Below are 20,664 nucleotides of genomic sequence, written 5' to 3' on the forward strand. Positions count from 1 at the left end.
CTTCAGAGTTCATTACCAAATTGAAAGCTCTGTTGTAAATTTTGTTTAAATATTGACTATCAAGCTTCATTTTGCTTTTGAAATTGCTTCTCATAAGAATCAATTTAAATTATGTAAAAAGTTATTTATTACCATATGTATATATATAATCTTGTTCTTTTTTTTCTTTACTCTCTGTTTTGTTTAAACATATGTGAAATGCAACTTATGAAAAAATTAACCAGTGCTGTTATATGACATTTTCCACGGTGGTATCAAAAGTAATATTGTGTAGCGTCTTTTCTGTTGTTGTTATACCGATATCATATCAACGCTCACATATGAAGTATCACCAAAATAACAACTGGCTTCACTCGAAGCAAATTGTAGAGTATCATAATGATACCAAGAGTTTTTCTTCTGCCGAGATTGTAGTTCAAGAGTTTATCGCTCCGACTACATGACTTAATATGGTAATGTGTTGGCACAAACAAATATGCCATCAATGAAAGCTCAACCACTGTGGGTAAATGCGACATCTTGCAAGACCAATCAAAATTCTAGCATTGTTGATTCTGTAGCTCCACTGGATACACAATTGGACACCATGTTAAATAAAGGTAAAGGATCCAAGTGTCTGCTGGAAAACAAGGGACGCTGCAAAAAGAGTTTCTCGTTTTCCAGAAACAAAAACGTCTGTGAATATTGTGGCAGAAGATTTAATGAATATAGCAATTTAATTAAACATCGAAGGATCCATACGGGGTCAAAGCCTTATAAATGCGAGCTGTGTGCTAAGGACTTCACGCAGTCGTCGAATTTGAACGTGCATCGGAAGCGTTGCAAGGGACCTGATCTAAATCAATCCCAATTTGTTGCTACTGCTCAAATAAAGAAAGCGACCAATGACTGGAACTCTAAGAAAAAGTTGATGGCAAAAGCTGTTCCGCGAAATTTAAAAGCTATGTCTGCTACTACCAAAAATGATAAGCAGAAATCTGATCTTAGCCAGGCCAAAAACCTTTCTCTCAATGGTATTTCTCCAAGATTTGTGGACCATATGAAAAACTTCAACATTTGCAGACAATTGCAATATCAAAAATGTTTGCGCCAAGAAAATTCTTCAGTTGCAAATTCCAAAAATGGCTCCTCAAATGTGCCTTTAAATTCTGCTGACCTTAAAGCTCTCAATTCTTCAAAAAACTCTGCTGAATCTCTTGCAGGAACTTTATTTACCCAAAATTCAAATAATGTTAGTAATAAAATTATGCAAGGGAGTGGCTCCATTATGAATAATCTGTTAGCAAAACGACGAACATATCCTTGTGAATACTGCAGCAGGAGGTTTAATGAGTCGAGCAATTTGATAAAACATCGTCGGATTCACACAGGTCAACGACCATACAAGTGCTCTTTCTGCGGAAAAGATTTCACTCAATCCTCAAATCTCAATGTACACAAGAAAATCTGTAAAGGTCGCCACTTTTCAAAGACAGCGTTGCGTTTAGATTCTTCAATAAAATCTGCCAGATTGTCTTACATGAAATTCCAAAATAAATTGGCAAAAGTTCCAGGATATGGTGCCTTTGAAAATTCCCAAGTTTCTTTCTCTCAGCTGTCATCCCAACATAGTTTGCCGTCACGTGTTTGGGATGGTGGTACTGGGCCGTCTGAAGATGCTGCTAGTACTTCATCTCTAACTGACCTCATGTCACACTTGTCTAACGTTACATCTTTATCGTCTTTCTCTTCAGAAGAAACACAATCCAATCGCGAATATATTCCATTATCTTCTCAACTTCAAAATATAAGGAATAAGCACTCTGTGAGTAATTCCGAAGAACGGTTGTCAGAATCTAACAGGGAGGAAATATGTGTGGCAACATTTACCGATGACAATAATAATAATAATAATAATCTAAGAAACCGACAAACAGTTCATACAAGAAATAAACTTTACACATGTGAATATTGCCAAAAATGCTTTAAATGGTTGTCAACCTTGAATATCCATCATCAGTCCTGTACAAAGAACTTTATTCGTAATGTTGGCGCATCTTCAATCAGCGATGATGAAAATGGTCCAACAATCAAAAAACCTACTTTACAATCTCAGAAACTCAACAGTTTTGATAATGTTACAAAATCTTCATTCATCCAACAAGAAGCGGCTACCAATAACAAAAGCCACATAGATTATATTATAATTGACGACGAATCTGATGATGGAAATGATTCTGAGGTTAAAGGAAATGTTCAACAAGAATTTGAAGAAAACGACATTAGAACTTCTTTGCACAATGCGAGCGAAATGAATGATGTGAAACCAGTTTTTATAAAACGTGAACCCGGCAGTTTTCCAGTTTCAGAATCAGTGTCGACTTTTGACAATATGTCGCTCTCGGAAGTTGATTCAAAAAGTTTTTTACCGCAAATCGAACCATTTCCATCGGCTGTTTTGGAAGTTAAACAAGAGCCAACTGAAGGGGAGCATTCTACGTCCATTTATCCTTTGAGTATGAAACAAGAAATCTGTGATGAGGGTTACAATGTGAGCCAAGTCTTGAACCAATCGGTAACGTTTGATCCTAGAGTCAATAATGGTAGTTTTGAGTCTGAGCTACTTTCAATTCATCAGAATGATTTGAGAGATGCGGATCAAGAAACAAAAAACCAAAATTTGATGGGAGAGGATCAGAATTCATTCTTAGGTTATAAATCAACTCTGGAGCCGGATTTGCAAAATGAAAATACTTTTCAGGATTCTGCCGATCAAAATCGGGTTGGTTCTCAATCATTAATCCGAAAATCGTTTTGCAGACTTCGGTGCCATGTACCGCCTTGCAAGAATCGATTTTTTAAATCATTGACAGCATATGAAACGCATATGCGAATGCATAATGGACAAAAGCCGTATGTCTGCGAGATTTGCAAGAAAAATTTTAATGAACGCAGCAATTATACAAAGCATTTGCGGATACATTCTGGTTATAAACCTTACAAATGCACGTTGTGTGGTCACGCTTTTACACAGTCGTCCAATCTGAATGTACACAGAAAAAAATGCAGGGGTCAGGGGCTGCACAAAATAACTTCAAGCTCAGTTTCAACAAGTTTGTCAAGGTCAAATATAACTAGGACAAATAAACTTGACACGGAACTTTCTGAATATAACCAGGACTTGTTAAATACCAGAAGTGCCAATTCATTACAACATCTCGATCCGCAGAACAATGTTATGTTCTTGCGTGCTTCAAGTGAATATGGACTTGATTCTCCACTCCAGGAGCCGATGACAGTTATTGAAGATATCAGTCATAAAGATTCCGTTAGAAATCCAATCATCTCTGACTATTCCAAAAATGACGAAAATGTAAAGCATTCTATGTACACGCTCAGTAATCAGAATTTTGTCCAATCAGATCACTTGGTTAAGGCTAAAATTAATAACTCAAAGCTTTATAAATGTAGTTTTTGTCATCGGACTTTTATACATTTGACAAATTACAGTTTACACCAGGCAGCCTGTAAGCGGAGATCTCATCTGATGAGGATACGTAATCCTTCACCTGTTGCAGACACTGAAATTATTAATGACATGCATGCTTCATCAAAACATCCAAGTGGTTTTTCATCATCATCAAATCCAGACACTTTTATGCATACATCCGATGTAGATACAGCACAAATAGAATCGGATCATGACCAAATTAAATCTGCTTATTTTTCTAACAGAAATAACTTACCTTTAATATCAACATCGGAATTTTTGCAGGAAGATCAAAAATTAATATCTGTAAGCAGAAACTTTGGTCCATCGTTAAGTTTATTTGAGTCGACTGAAAGTAAAGTGAATTTGGATAAAATGAATCAGAATTCAAATAACGATTTGGATCATCCAGACTTAAGTCTTCAATCTGCATCTCTTGAAAATAATAACTATCAACCTTTTGAAAAAAGGGGAGATAACTCTAATGCCTTAAATAATCATCCAGAATTAAGACATTCTCCACAAATTGAGGCTACAGATAAAATGAACCAAAATCCAACTTTAAGTAAAAAAGACAACAATTGCAAAGATCTCCAAGACAAAATTTCACTAAAATCGATTGCTGATCCCGAAAAGGTTTTCCAGTGTAAACTGCGTAATTGCCGCAAGGTTTTCCATCTTGCATCCGAGTTAAAGGAACACACGATACGACATCGAAAAGTTGGCACCAACGTCTGCAAATTCTGCCATAAACAGTTTAACGAATCCAGCAATTTGATAAAACATAAGCGCATTCATACCGGTGTCAAGCCATACAAGTGTGAGTTCTGCAACAAGTTTTTCAGTCAGTCGTCGAATCGGAATGTTCATCGAAAATCATGCTCAAAATCGTTTGCATGCAATCTTGTATCATGCTCGGGCACTTCTAATCCAGCAAAAATGCCGGCAGTCATAAAATCAAATCGTTTAGAATGCGAAATCTGTCAACAGCAATTTCAACGAGTCTCGGATCTTTATAGCCACATGAACTCCTGCAGGTTAAAGAATGATGAAAAAACAAGAAACATCATAGAAAAGAAATCGGAAGTTGGTTCTAATTTCTCTGCAGTTTCATCGGATTACCAAGTACAAAGAAAGTCTCCAAAGCCAATAGAAAATTTTAAAGAACAATCATCTCATTTCAGAGAGGAAAATATGTTGGTATCATCTTCTCCCAGAAATCCTGCAGTTCCACCCGGATCTGTTTCCATGCAGAAACAACCCTTAAACGGGCAATACATGTTTCAGTGTCCTTTTGGACAGTGTGGAAAGATCTTTAAGACGGCCTTTATCTTGAAAAGACATATTGTCAAGGATCATAGCAAGAAGCAACAATACCCATGTGAAGTTTGTGGTGTCATGTTTTCTTCCTTAGGCCACTTATCGCAGCATCAGCAGATCCATACTGGGCAGAAGCAGTTCAGCTGCGGCTCATGTGACAAACATTTTATACAGTTCTCCTATTTAAACAACCACCGAAAGATCTGTAATGGTTCAAGTGCACTGAAAAATTTTGATTATTTTTCTGAAGATCTTGCCGGTTCCAACAGACAAAGCCAAGATGAATTAGCCGAAAAATCAAATTCCGATTTCAATCTTCAGATTACAAGAATCGTAGAAAACAATTCGAAAACTTCGAATGTCGAAACGTACAATCACGTTATCAACATTGATGATAATGATGAAGACGATGGATTGGAAACTGTTCAGCCTCCCACAGAAACAGCTTTAAATTCATCTGTCTCATTGAATCATGTAAAAAGAGATATTGGCGATAAGGTTTGTGACATCTCCTCTGATCCATCTCCGGAACACGTTTCTGGAACTGGATCTGTTCATCTTGATATTGATTCGCAGGAAAGTCAGATTGATTATGTGGATATAATAATGATCGATCAATCTCCGGAGGCAGATTTACAGGATGGTGGTCCGAATCAAAAAGAATCTGAAGTTAAAAATAAACTAAGTAAAACGGTTGACTCGATTCCTGAAAGAGAAATTACAGGAACTTTGTTAGGAGACTCTGGGTCTGTTGAGAATAATTCCATACCATTATCTCAAGCAACATCATGGATCAAATCCAGTGCAGAATCCAATGGAGTTTACACTTGTACTTCTCCCAGCAATATTCATCAGATGGATACTCCTACCAGTTCATCCAAATCAAATCTTCATCATCCGGTTGATAAAAAAAATAATAATTGGAAACCATCAGCAGTAACATCTTTCAGAACTCTTACAAACAATCCAAATACAAAAAAGTCTTTTTCTACAAATGCTTCAAATTCTTATCAGGTTTTTTACTGCAAAGTGAGATCATGCCGGAAGGCTCTCAGATCTGAACAGGAAGTAAGAATGCATCAATGCAAACGACGGACATATCCATGTGAATATTGCCAAAGGCGATTTAACGAGTCGAGCAATTTGATAAAGCATCGTCGTGTTCACACTGGCCATAAGCCTTATAAATGCAAATTCTGTGGCAAGATGTTTACGCAGTCATCCAATTTAAATGTACATCGTAAGATCTGTGCCAGAAAACATAGTCTTGTCGAACAAAGGTTTACGCAGCTGATGACGCAGCATAGAAACATAGGAAGTACAGGATTTATTAATGCTAGTAAAAGTTCAACTGCAGTAAATATAAACTTCCATGAGATTGATCTCAGCGAAGAGAGTATTGCTGATGTTTTCAAGAGTAAAATGGTTGGGGCCAGTACTTACGATGTTGATGACATTTCCGACAAAGTCAAAGGTGCACTATCTAGTGGCGAGAATCATTCTCTACATGCACCAGTCGTCATTGAAAACTGCAGAGCAATAACCAAAGTGGAAGATTTTGAGTCTGGCCAAAACAGAGGACAAAATTCTGGTATTATTGTCGAAGATTCTTTGACAGGAGAAGTCAAACTGCAGATATCTGAAAAAGAATTGAATGCATTCGAACACCAAAAGACGTTACCCGATACAGCCAGATTGACTGACAGTCTGATAGAATTCAAAAACCTGCAGGATGGGCCACAAGCCAAATATACTCAAAACCAAATTCCTGATGTTTTGAAGAAGGAATTTGACAACAGGCAAGATCCTGACATTACATCATCTCAACATGAAACGGATCGGTTAGAGATTCCAAACATTTCCCAAATAGCACCAAATGACATTTATAATTCCACCCAGTCCGTACCTGATCTCTCATCGCAACTTGACTTAACATCAAGTCTTCCATTAGCACACAAATTAAATACTTGTACTACAAGAAATTTGAAAATGGGTTTACAATTTAAGAAACACCTAAAACGGCGGACATATGCATGTGAATTCTGCAAAAGAAGGTTCAACGAGTCAAGTAATTTGATCAAGCACCGAAGAATTCACTTAGGTCTCCGTCCATATAAATGCCAACATTGTGGGAGGAGCTTCACTCAATCATCGAACTGTAATGTCCACAAAAAAAACTGTGCAGAAAAACATCAGCTTTCGGGCCCCATTCTACAAAATGAGGCCCGTTCTTTATCGAACACCAGTCATATTGATCCATCTACTCTTCAGGTGAATGATATTAACAATGATCAAGCAGGCTGTAGTGATAATTATGTTATTTCGAACTTTCCATTGAGCTCAGATCATAGTACTGCAGTCAATGTTACCAACTCTGCTTACAATGTTATAAGTGATGTTATTGATTCAACTATTGATCATCGTACTGCAAAATTATCATGTAATACTAATGATGATGATGAACGCAAATCTTCTGTGACTACGTCAACATTTTCATGTAAAGGTAATGGTGAACTTGAAGCTTCTGTTAATGATGCTGGACCAATTTTTTCAATTTCATCCGTGAGAAGTCTCAAAGAGAACACAGATAACGATTTGCAATTCACTGACACGAAAACGGAGTACGTCGATACAAGTTATACAGTTCAAGGTATAAAGCCTGTACTAAACCTTTCGGAATCAGGAAATGGTCATATTCCTTCCACTCCAGTTAAAAACCCATCATCAATGTTAAACTCAGAGGTCGACACTCCTGATGAAAATTCGATCATAAGCAATGGTTTTACTCCAGCATCTCACCAGAAATCTTTTACTTCCAATGCTGCAACTGCCAGCAAAAAACATAATTTCAAAGAACCCTTCGTATCATGCCAAAATCAGAATGGATTCCAAAGGAAGTATCTTCAGTGTCCCTTTTGCCCAAGGTTTTGTAAAAACCCGACTGATTTTCAGCGCCACATACGCGTGCACACTGGTCACAAACCTTACAAGTGTAAAATATGCAACAAGCTTTTCACCGACTACAGTAATCTCTCCAAACACCGTCGGGTCCATACTGGTTTTAAGCCGTACAAATGTAACCTCTGTCTTCGACAATTCTCTCAATCCTCCAATCTCAATGTCCACAAGAAAAACTGCAAAGGTGTCCAGCTGAAGAATATGTCCACTTCCATTAATTTATCTCTCCCGCCAAATCAGCTAATCAATTTGGATAATCAGGTAATACTAAATAACCGCACTTCACAAATCCTTCCCACTGATGATAGAGTCAAGTCGAAAAATTCCTCTCTCTCCTTTCAGAAAGATCGATCATTCAGTTCTGGATTGATGGTCAAATCAGAACTTTCCGAAGGGAGCCTGCAATCCAAAAATCTCATCAGTAAAATAACATCAACAAATTCGAAATCGATCGCACAGCGAATATCCATGAAATATCTTAGCAGAATTCCATCCTGTTTGAACAGAAACTTTTCAAGAGATTTTAGTACCAATTCTAAGCCCCAGCTGTTTGGATCAAGAGACCAAAGATTTTTAAATGCAGGTGTACATATTGCAAAGAAAACTAGTGCTACAGTTCCAAAGACAACAACTTATTACCCAAGACTGAATAGTTCTGATTCTTCTATAACTGAAGTGAATTCCTGTTTACAAGTAAAACCCATTGATTTTCCCAATGAGGATCAAAATGTTAACAGCCTACCGAATCTTATAATGGAGAAAAACAACAAATATATTGGTAATGTTTGCGACAAAAAATCAAATGATCAAACTGTTTTCGGTTTCCACATCCGACAAAAACATTACTACTGTGATTTTTGCAATAAACGGTTTAACGAGTCGAGTAATCTCTCAAAACATCGCAGGATCCATACCGGGCAGAAGCCGTATAAGTGTCCGATTTGTTGCAAAAGATTTACGCAATCATCAAACCTTAATGTACATACGAGGATTTGTAAAGGAAGAGGGCAAGTTTCTAGCACCATCGTTCAAGATCCTGAAAATGTCAGAGAAGTGGGCAAAAGTCTTTGTGATAAAATTACGGATGTGAGAGATAGTTCTTCTCTCCGCCAAGCTCATTGTAAGAGTGAGATCTTAGAAACATCATCCAAAGATTTAAACTTTTCCCAGAAACAAATAGTCCACCAAAAAAAGACCCCTGAAGAACCTAAAAGAGTTTCTGAAAATGAAAACAATTCAAAGAGTTTGGTCAGCCAGCCGACAGAAATATCTAACTCCAGACGTACCAATGAAATTTCTCTGCTAAATGGTCTAGAACCAAATTGTCAGAAAGCTGACGATTTCATGCTTGATAATGAGAGAAAAACTTTGAGACAATTGGATAAAACAACAGATGGCACTAAGTCTCCAGTACATTGTAAAGATTCCTCTAAGAGTTCTCCGTCAAGTCCTAATAATGAGGACATATTTATTCCACAAGAAAAATCCTTACAAAATATAGAATTGCAATTATCTTCTGCTAACACAAGGTCTGTGGACAGATCAGCACTGGAAGAGACAGATCAAACTGCTTTATTTACATCTCTTATGAGCATCAATAACAAAAATGCTGCAAATGAAAATAGTCAAATCCAGAGAGATAATATTTCTTCAGATGAAGAGAAAACTGACATCCAGGACTTAGATGTTCGAATCATGGATCAATCTATTTCCGATAATGATACAGAATCTGATGTTAACAGAAAAACTTATTCAGCACTAACTTCTTCACAAAATGATCCTAAGATAAATCAGCTAACAGCCGAGCAATCTTTACCAGATCACAATGAAAATATAAATAAATCTCTCACAAAGGAGTTGCACAATTTGCCGACTCTTTCTACAGACAAAAACTGCGAACCTTCAAATTTACATCAGCCAGCCATACTAAATCCAGAGCAGCTCTCTGATCAGCAAATTGAGTTAATCCAGTTACAAACAGAGGATCATGATCGTCAGAAGAGTCCTGGATTAATATTTGTCGGAGAACCAATTGTGAAGCAGGAGGATGTTTTCAGTTGCCGAGGAGCTGATATTGAACTTGTACAGCTTCCCTCGCAGCATTCAGATGTTATGAATAGCATCAACTCTGCAATCAATGGTATTTTAGAAACAGAGGAGATCACTTCCTCTGGAGATCAATCTTCTCTGTTTCAAAATATGGCTCCTGATTGGTTCAAAATTGAACCTGTTTATCATACACATGAATCATCTGATGTAAATAGTGTCTCATCAAGTAATAAGTCTGACTTGATTCTTATAAACTCGAATGTTGATCATGTTGAAATTAATGATGCTGATGATGGCGATGACGATGATGTTATTATCATGGATTCTTTGGAAAATTTTAAACCTATGAAAACAAAGATTAACTTTTTAGAAGAGATGAACAAATTAAATAAAAGTTCTTGCCCTCCCATTTCCAAGACTCATCCGCTATCTTCTTTGGCCCATACGATACCATTCCAACCACTAGTTAAAACCGAACCGTCAAATCAACTCGAAAGTGTTAACAATAGCAAAAACATAACAGATGGTTTTCTGATTGAAACCACAAAACCAACCGATTTTTCAAACTGTGCTTCAGAAAAGATCATGCGCAGCTATCAGTCTGGTGACTTTTCTGTCCAGGACTGTCATGTCTCTGACCAGTCGCTACTGTACAGTGACGTGCTTGTCCCTCCGCAGGTTAATTATACCCAACAGCAGTCCAATACTAATAACCTTGTTGAGAAAAATGATGATATAGCAATCATTGATATAAAATCAACTTCACCAGGAAAAGTTCACAAAGATTCAAACATTTTGTTATTTAATTCAAACTACACTCCGGCATATTTTAATAAAAGCTGTAATGTGTCTCCAACTGCTTGCAAAAGTAATAATATGGACATGTACTCGGAAGGTGCCATTATGAAACAGACCGAAAACAGACTGGAACACATGCAAGAAAGTTTTGACTATCTTGTGCCTCATATCACTGACCAGCTTCTTGATGATGATAACAGCAGAACCATTGAGGTGTCGGGTGAGTCTAAAGAACAGGACATTGCTGCCAACCAAAACTCTGTGTACGTATGCGAGTTCTGTCAGGAAAGGTTTTCCACTTCCAGCTCTTTGGTCAATCATTCTTGTCCCAACACAGGTGAAGACTTTAATAATATCAGCATGCAAAAAAACTGTGTGCGCCATACAGGAAATTATCAAATGGACACGCAGGTAGCAACTGTCGATCTAAATAAGTGGAGAGGGGAGTATAGTTTTAACACCGAGTCTCATGAAAATATGCCGATTCCTGGTAATGAGAATAGTATCGTTGCCTCGCAAGACGACGGGCAATTATTAAGCATCAATAAAGAAAAGATTCTTGAAAACTCCAAAGCAAGAAATAGCTTTCACACATCCAAATATGAAAACCAATTACCGGAATTTTCTCCGCGACAACTACAAGTAACGTTAAACAACTATAGCTGTTTTCCAGTTGATCGTTATAATAATGTTTTTGATTCTTCCTTTCCTGGGGATAATCAGCCATCATCTGGAAACAGATCCGGATCATTCTTGGATAACTCATTCACTAATAATAATAGTAATAATAACAGTAATCCGGTGGCCGATATCTCTACTATTCTGTCGTCATCCGAATCATTGCCTTCAAATAACACTTTGTCCTCATCCATAAAAACACTTCCTCTTAACAAGATGTCTTTGAGCGAACTATCCCCTGAAAACCCAGATTTCTTACCCATTGTGAATAAACAGTCATCATTTTCTTGTAACGATTACTTATACATGCATATCAATAACTATCACCCACAGAACGATATCTCCAATCATACAGACTCCAATGTGCTCTTAAAAGATTTTGCCACGGAGCTAAGCTCGGACCAAACCAACAAATATTCAGTCTCGACTCCTCATCATACGTCAGTTTCGATTTCCTCCTTGTCACCTTCCACCTCATCCACAAATTTCATTAACGTCTTGGATCCTGCCATCTCCGTGAGTTTAGTACCGTGTCAGTATTGTGATAAAATGTTGAATCTTAATGAACTGAGCCAGCACACGTGCGGTGGTGCAACACAGTCGAACAACAGGTACGCATGCACCTTCTGCGATAAAACGTTGTGCGATGCCAGCAGTCTGAGTAAGCACTTAAGGATTCACACGGGTCATAAACCTTACAGTTGTGAATTTTGCGGTAAGGCTTTTACACAATCCTCCAATCTAAATGTTCATAAACGGGTGTGTAAGGACAAGGATAATCCTCCCCCTGCGACCTGAATTGCTTACAATTACACAGTGTAAATGTACAGTTTATTATGTATTTTTCTGCTTTTTCAATTTATTACATATTATGAAAAGAATAAATTATAATGCTAAACTGGTTTCAAATTCTTTCCTTGTTATCTTTTTGTCTCCTTCGATGTTTTACCCTCGTGTGGATTTGTCGTTCCAATTTTAGGGAATCCTTAAATGCTGAGAATATTTCTAAACGACTTTTTGCTCATTAAAAACATATTGCAAAGAAAACTAGTGCTACAGTTCCAGAGACGACAACTTATTACCCAAGACTGAATAGTTCTGATTTTTCTATAACTGAAGTGAATTCCTGTTTACAAGTAAAACCCATTGATTTTCCCAATTTTATAGCCTTTATTTTTAATCTATAAACTTAGAAAGCATACTTTGTACCAAATTTATAGTTAAATTTGTGCTCATTTTTATGTTAAATATTAATCTCTATTAATTCATAACTATGCATCAAACGGATATTATAATCCTTAATTTGCTGCACCTTCTCATAACAAAGGTTTGTACAAAATTTCAGTCAGATCAGCTCAATAGTTTCGAGAAAATTTCTAGAGTAAATGTGGCATTGTGGTTTCATCTTCATTAATACCTACTAATCCTTAACTGTGCATCGAATGGATACCATAATACTTAATTTGTTGCACCTTATCATCACAAAGGTTCTTGCAAAATTTCACAAATTTCTTTTTTCACTGAAATTACTATATAATGACTGTTTGCGATTGGAATTATGTTTTTCTCTAATTTTTAACTGTCTGATAGTGTTTTAAACATTGGTCAGTGTTTTTAAGAAAGAAAAGAAAAAAGTTTTTGTGCAGCACCCAATATATGTTACTGTGACATAGGCTGACATATATTGAGTGGGTTTCTAACAGTATTTTGTATAATTTTTTAGTTTGAACTCATTTTCCCCAAACATAATGTATTCAACAGCGAGCATACCGCCATTTGTCTTTTTCAAATATACCAATAAACACAGCATCTTTTTCAAACCGAATGAACATTTTACATTAAATAAAAACACTAAAAATTTATCCAGTTAGGTAGAAAAGTAACTTATCTTGTCTTTGATAACATTTATTTGTTATATATTTGTTTTTTGACAATCTATCTATGTGTATAGTAAAACAAGCTCAAACGTTCTGAAGGAAATTCAATCAGTGAGCGGCCAATAATGTGTAACCTTCTATGTACCATTTTCTCCTGTTTTTGTATTGTTGTTGTCTAGCAGAACACTCTTAATTGTACCTATTTACTATGCCTCCCCACGGGACAGAGTTAGACACCAGGGTCGTTTTTTAACTTGGAGAAAAGGTACAAAAATAAAAATTGTCTCAGTCGTGAAGGATTTCTCCTCCACCGAAAGAAAACAAGAAATAGAAGTGCAGCATCTGAAGAACAGATACTACACTTTGATCTTGTTTATATATTTTATTGAGAAAGAAAAAATTGAACATAAGAAACGTACAAAAAATTCAATTCAACAAAATTAGGCACAAGGCCCTACAAGAAATTGGGAGGGGGAGGGTACAGGGTCTTTTTGACTATGTAACAGATGAGACTTTGAAGTCTTACTCTTGACTGGCAACATTTACCGAAATACCTCAATCACTCTGTGGATCCTAATCTAACTAATAACCCCAGCGTTCAATGTAAAATTTAACTATGTACAATTTGTATATTCATTTCTGTATGTTGTGTCTGCATTTTTTTTTTTTTTTTTTTTTTTTTTTTTTGTGTGTGTGTGTGTATGTGTGAGAAAATAAAGTTCGATTTCATTAGAAAGAGTTCTTGAATTAATTGGCATAAAATGTTCGTGGAGTGGGAAAAAACTAATGAAAATGTTCATTTCAAAAAAAAAAAAAAAAAAAAAAGTACTAATGTGTTGTTAGTAAGACCCCCCTGTACTATTCTATGTGGCTAGATCCCCCACTGTTTTCCGGGGAACCGAAAACAAGCAGAGCATCCCTAATGGGGTTTGGGGAAGTCGCCTTAATGGAGGTGGGAGAAAATAAAGCAACGGATGGAGGGGGTAGGAAGGTGACCTCTGAGTAGGGGGATGACCGGGGGCATCTGAAAATAAAGATGAGGAGCAGGGGGGTTGGGCAGACTCAGAGGTTCTCTAATACCAAAAAATAAAATCAGGAACAGGATCTCATTTGTACCACCAGTCAAGAGTTACTTTACTGAACTTATAATGCTAACCTAGGCGGGATGGGTTCCGTAGGACCCAGCACCGCCCATGCCATGCCTAAGGAGGGAACACGTATTGAAACTTGGCTCCTCGACGGATGCACAAACTAGTGCTGTGCACCCACCTCTTGTCAAATTCCACTCTAGGCAACCTCTTCCAATCGCATCTGATCTTTACTTTAAGCAAATGTTTAAAGTAAACGATCAGATCCCGATCAGGAACATGTCCAACTTGAGGCGCGCGATCCAAATGGTCATGCGCGCTACTGCTAGGATCGCCAGGAAAACCAAACTTTCCTCCCTGGGGAACGGCGGCTCCATGTTGTACACAAAAGTTCCTACGTCGAGATCGAGCAGACACTCGGCATCGATGCGAGCTGTTACCCTCTCGACATACTTTAATAGGGGCTGTATCCGGCTGCAACTAAAAAACGCGTGCTCGATTGTTTCGGGCTCGCGTTCGTCACAGCACGGACAGAAGCGGCTGGTATGTTCTTTATACCGGAAAAGTACGTCGAAGAGGGGCAGCGCATTTCGGACCAGTCGCCAAGTCAGGGAGAATTCCGAGTTATTCAGAACCTCCCGTCCCGGCGCCCAACACCATTGAGAACGGACAACCTCCATCGACCATCCCATCCGCCTACAAAGTGGATCCTTCGCGGTCCCCTCCACTAAATCCCGATACAGTTTCTTCCTTGGCTGATCGAGGACATTGGTCCCCGGCAAAGCTCTAAGAGCGGTTCGGCATTCGGAGAAGAACTTGGACTCCCCCTTCGGTCTACGACGACCTTCTACTGAAGGGTTGGGTTTGAGATTGGGAAACGAGTTCTCAACCACAGGGACCCAAGGAGCGTCTCCTTCAAGCGAACGACCCAGGAAAGCCAATCTCTCGGCGTTTCTATGACACAAGAGACTGGGCTGACCCAGGCCTCCCTCGCTCGGACTTTGAACACAGACCTCTCTGCAGACATAATGCTTACCCTCATTCCACAAAAGTGAATTGAGGCGCCCTTGTAAGCGGGTTAGTCGTTCTGCAGGGAGAGGAAGTACAGACAAACGGTAAAGGATGAGCGGAAAGACGTATGTAGCACACGCCTCCGCCCGACCCTTCAAGGACAATTTCCTTCCAATCCAAGTCTTTACTGACGATTTGACCTTAGACTGTACTTCCGACCAATTCTTTTCCAGCTGAAGTCCCGGTCCAAACCAGACACCGAGAATGCGGACCGGTCCATCGGTCCAGCTGAAAATACCTGGAAGCGAGTTTACCCCGGTCCAGGCCCCCAACCGCAGGCCAACAGACATGCTACGGTTGAAGATGGCCTCTGTTACTTCTTCGTATCGAGCGAGCGCCTCGACCACCGCTTGAACGTCCGTGAGGCAAGACACGAACACGGTGACGTCATCGGCGAACGCGGAAACCCTGGCTCGTGTGCCTCCAGGGAGAGCTATTCCGCGCAGGACTGGTGTAGCCGCTTCGTCCCTTAACTTGCGAAGGAGGGGTTCCAATGCCAGGACATACAACAGAGGCGACAGCGGACAACCCTGTCGCACCGACCGAGAGACAGCGAATGACTCCGACAGCTTACCGTTGATCTGCACCGCTACCGTCGGCCTGTCATACAGAACAAAGATCCACTTGCGGAAGTCCGGATTAAATCCGGCGGCCTCTAGCACAGATCCTAGGAACCGATGGTCGACCCTATCGAATGCCTTGGACTGATCCAAACTGATCAGCGCGGCTTCGGCGTCGTCTTCTGTCCCCTCTATGATCGAGCGTATCAAGTGCAAATTGTCTTGAATCGATCTCCCCTTCACAGCATAAGTCTGGTCCGGTTCGATCAAGTCAGTGATGACAACCTGCAAGCGATTCGCAAGAATCTTTGCCAAAATCTTTAACTCTGTGTTTAGCAGAGTCAAGGGCCTAAAATCATCAAAGTTTTCCCTCCCACCATGCCGTTGACCTTTCCTCAGCAATGTGATCACACCCTTGGTCACCTGTCCAGGGATGGAACCCTGGGCAAACCAATGGTTGAACATATCCTTCAGAATAGGGACCAACATGGGCGACAGCCTCAAGTAAAACTCGTAGGGTAAACCATCAAGCCCCGGGGATTTGTTATAGCCGACCTGCTTCAACGCAGTAATGACCTCATGTTCAGTAATAAGACCATCACAGCTAGCCGCCCGAGCCGCCGTGAGGCGGGGCGAGTCAGCCAAATAGCTGCCAAACTCATCAACCCTGAGTCCGGGTAGTTGGGTGAAGCGCACCGATAGATGCTCCCGAAACCCCTCGCAGATCTCCCGAGTCGATACTAAAGCGTGTCCTTCCAGGTTATGTACTTTACGAATGTACCCATCCGAACCGCGCCTTAAAGCAGCCTTACGCTCAACAGCGTCAACATTCACAGCCTCGTTAGAAACTTTCTTTAACCTAGCCCTAACTACTTGACCTTCATACCGCTCGCTAGCCAAGCGGTTGAGATCTTGTTTAGTTAGTGCTAACTCTAGGGGCCCCCCCCCTCCACCGCCCGGGTCAGCTTATCCTCTAAACGCTTCTTTGCCTTAGCCTTATCTATCGCGAGGCGTTGGCTATACTGGACAGAGAAGCGCCTAATTTTGGCCTTGAGACTAACCCACCACTTACTCCCTGTAACCGCCCCCACTAAAGCCCGCTGAATTAGCTCAGTGACCTTCAACCGGTAGTCCTCCAGCTCCAACAAGGTGCTGTTGAACTTCCAGTATCCGGCCAGTTTAGGCCTAGCACTTAAGTTCAAACGGGCCATAACAAGTTTATGGTCCGAGTGTCCTAGCAAGTGGAACGTGGGGCAAGATAGGAAGTCTACATCGCCTCTTCTAACTAACATCCGATCCAAGTAAGTGCTTGGATGGGAAGGCACTACAGGATGCCACGTCCACATCTCCCGCCCCGGATGATCCAGACGAAATCTGTCAACGAGATCGCACGAGGCCATCAGGTCAGACAGACTGCTGTCACACTACGCCGACCCGCTAGTCCCCCCGACCTTATCTATTTTGGGATCAAGGATTGCATTCCAATCCCCCATTAAAACTAACCGTTCCGGATCCACTAAGAAGCCCTCCAACCGTCGAAAAAAGGTTGCCCTCTCTACAGCAGCATTGGGAGCATAAACAGCAACAATCCAAAAAACACTACAATTAACAGCAACATCAACAACAAGCGCACGCCCGTCCTCGCCTGCGTGAACAACATTCACCGACGCTGACAGGGTGCGACTCACTAGCAAGGAGATTCCACGACTATAGGTATTGCCATATGCTAAGTAGACATCGTAATCGTTTACCAGCACCTGACAATCCCCGTCACAAACAAAGTGGGTCTCCTGGATAGCGGCAATATCTACCTTGAGGGACACCAAGTCTCTCACAACGCGCGAGGCCTTGCTTCGACACCTGATGCCCCTCACATTCAATGTAGCCAAGTTCAAAGACATGATCACTTACCTCAAGCACTGTCACAGACGGGTCTGAAATCCTTGGCAGTGAGGACATGGCAGGCCTGGCCAAGGCTGCCGGTAAGTAAATCCGATGAAGGTGATCCATCCTTGGCCACGCCCCCCACGTCCAGGGGGAAGGTTAGCTTAAGTGCCCTGTATAGCGATGGGTGTACATACATGGGGATTCTACCCTCACATTTAAAGAAAATGTTGGTCAGCGAAGGATGGTCCCTATCCACCAGCTGCTGGCCTGGGATCGCATTCTTCGCTGCCTTAATCATTGCCCACATTCCTTCAGTCCTAGCGTCCTTGTTGACCCTAACGAAAGTGGTCAACAAGGGAGCGTCCTTGAATTTAGTGGGGTCTGTCACTAGGTCTCCACCGACTTTTTCAAAGTTTTTTAGTTTATTGTACCGGACCTTCTGTTGTCCTTTAAGGTCCGGAGCCGGTTGGAGAGGGTCTGTTTCACAAATCCTGCTTCCTGGCAGGAAGGGGAGCTTTTTGGTCCGTTCAGTGCGGACTTTGGGAGTGGGGGAGGGGACCTCTTTTGGTTGATGGGGAGGCTGGGCGCTTGGGGAGGGGGTAGCCTGCTCGTTTTCTTCTTTTTGGCTCCTGTCACGGGATGAGGGGCGGGAAGAGTTTCTTGGGGCCTTTATAGGAGAGGGGGAAGGTTGTTCGGGTTGCTGGGGTGTTGGGATCACAGGGGGCTCATCCTGTGTTGTTATTGCGAGGGAGTCCTTCTCAGTCTCAGTGGGGGTAGGAGGGTTTGCGCGTGTCTTGCGGCTTTTCCTCCTCCTGGCCCTCCTGATCTCTGTTGCGCTCAGGGCCATAGAGACTGTTGTTGTCTCTTCCTCTGCCTCTGACACGGCCTCCTCCTCAGATTCTGGTAGTTTCCTCTTGTTTGAGGAGGAGGGTGTCTGTGTGTCCATCTTCTCCGTCTCGCTCTTCGGTTGGTCTTGGTCTTGGGTGACTGTCTGCAAGGATGGCTGTTTGTTGGTCTTGCCTTTCTTTATGACCGTCACCCAGCCTGTCGGTGCCTCTGGAGGATTTACGGCCGGCGCGGGAGCAGCGGCTTGATTTGTTGTCACGCTTGTTCCCGCCGCTTTTGTGGGCTTCTTCACTCCATTCCTCTTCGGACAGTCCTTCGCCATATGCCCTTGTTGTGTGCACAACCAGCAATGGGACCTCCTCCCTTCCACTATAAGGGAGAGTGTCCACTCTCCGAACTTGAGTGTGGCTGGGATGGCGTAGAATCCAGCCTTGTCCAGGACCATCTGTACTTTGTAGTCCCCGGTCATGATGTTTCTTAATCTGCGGACCGGGGTGACTTCCTCTACGTCCCCATACTGGCTTAGGATGGCCCCCAGTTGTTTGACCTCCATATAGCAGGGGACGTTTAGAGCAGAAACATTTGCTCTCCTCTTGTTCATATAAATGGGTTGGAGCTTTATGTTCCTGCTCTGATGGCTGGTCCTGGACAGCCTGACTGCGTCCTCGGAGGTGGGGAGCAGAACATCCCACTGTGCGTAGCTCCTTCTACAGATGTAGTTGGTGGGAATGTTCTGTTCCAGCAACACGTTCATCATGGTGTCCTTGTTGACGCCCGTCAGACCCCTTGTCTTGGTGTCTGAAGTTATCAGCGAGAGCACTCTTTTCTCCAGAACTTCCACTTGACCCGGGAGGGGTTGGATGTTGTTCCCCTGGGTATACTCCTTGTAAGTGGAGTCGAAGAGTGCTCTGTAGTCTTCGGGCGTCAACTTCCCTTGCTGCTCTTTGGGGCCCCATGCCGGTCCTCCATCCTGGTGGGTGTCAGCTGGACTCGGGTTGGGGGGCGTAGCTGGTGTTGTGGGGCTCTCTCTTGTTATGGGCATTTTTGGTTTCGGAACTGGGCCGTTACCAGGCAAAGTCGGCCATTGTGTCTTTGGCGTTGTTTCGTCCTGGCTTGGTTTGCTCTCCGGGCCGCTCCCCTTTCTTATTTTCTTCCTTTGCTGGGTGGCTGTCCCCTTGGGGGATGGAGGTGTCTCCCCTTCTGGTGCCGTGTTCCCAGCTGGAGCCTTGGTGGGTACTGTCAAGGATGTCTCTCCTTCCAGCTTGCTTTTGTTACCACTGGCCGGAGAGTCACCCCTTTTCCGTATTTGGTCCTCTTGGGGAGTGTTGGGGGGCCAATCACTGTCTTCCCCGCCAGATAGTGAGCAGATGGAGGCTATTACATCTTCATTCAGCGCCTCGGTTTGGTCCGCGGTGCTGTTTTCCTCCTTTTCTGTTGGGGAGTCGCCCTTTGGGGGAGCGGGGGATGGGTTCCCCGGTCTTCCTCCCTTGGTTCTGCCGTCCTGGGGTGCAGCTGGTTGGCTGGGTTCTGCACTTTCCCCAGCTAGTGACTTAACGGCAGCTTTTTCTGCTGGGTTGCCCTCGTGGGGAGCGGTTGCAGGTGCTTTTCGGGGGGTCGCCGCGGGCTGCGGCCCTACCCTCCCATCTTTCTTCCAAGGTCGCCGCGCGCCGGGGCCCTACCTTGTTTCCTGGCGCCGTCTCGCCGGGAGATGCATCAGCTCCCTCACATAGGGAGTCGTTGGCAGTTGAGATGCTGCGCATTTGGGGTGACGTACCCCTCCTGCCTGGCATCGTGGCGGTTGCACTGGCCACTGACGTGGACCAAAGTGTAGTGGGGGAAAAGAAAACCCAAGGGAATGGAGGGGGAGGAGGAGGAGGAGCGGACTTTGAGGAAATTAGAGTTTTTGACTTCCCCTCACGGGGATGTCGGGTTAGCAGCTCAGATCCCCCCGCGAGGGGGGAGAGCAGAGAAGAAAGACTCAGTGGGTGCTAGCGGGTCAGTGCCGCGTCGCAATTAAGAGAGAGAGAGGGGATAGGCATCCCTGCCCACAGAGGGGAGCAGAA

This window comes from Euprymna scolopes, chromosome 29 (genome assembly GCF_053919585.1).
Source record: "Euprymna scolopes isolate OS-2025 chromosome 29, ASM5391958v1, whole genome shotgun sequence".
In the NCBI taxonomy this organism is placed as follows: Eukaryota; Metazoa; Mollusca; class Cephalopoda; order Sepiida; family Sepiolidae; genus Euprymna; species Euprymna scolopes.